This window comes from Sinocyclocheilus grahami, unplaced genomic scaffold (genome assembly GCF_001515645.1).
Source record: "Sinocyclocheilus grahami isolate Dianchi unplaced genomic scaffold, SAMN03320097.WGS_v1.1 scaffold382.1, whole genome shotgun sequence".
Lineage (NCBI taxonomy): Eukaryota > Metazoa > Chordata > Actinopteri > Cypriniformes > Cyprinidae > Sinocyclocheilus > Sinocyclocheilus grahami.
This window is the reverse complement of record NW_015505561.1, coordinates 1,317,325-1,317,535: the sequence shown is the minus strand read 5'-3', so window position 1 is coordinate 1,317,535 and position 211 is coordinate 1,317,325.

Below are 211 nucleotides of genomic sequence, written 5' to 3'. Positions count from 1 at the left end.
GAAAAGTACGCCAATTTTGTACGTTTGGACAATTCAAGCCAGTAGGTCTAAAAAGGATGTACAGAATATTTTAAAGGGGCCCTATTATGCTTTTTCACTTTTTCAGCTTGAGTTAGTCTGTAATTTGTTGCTGTTTGAGCATAAAAAAGATCTGCAAAGTTGCAAAGCTCAAAGTCCACTTCAAAAGGAGATATTTTATTAAACAGAAATC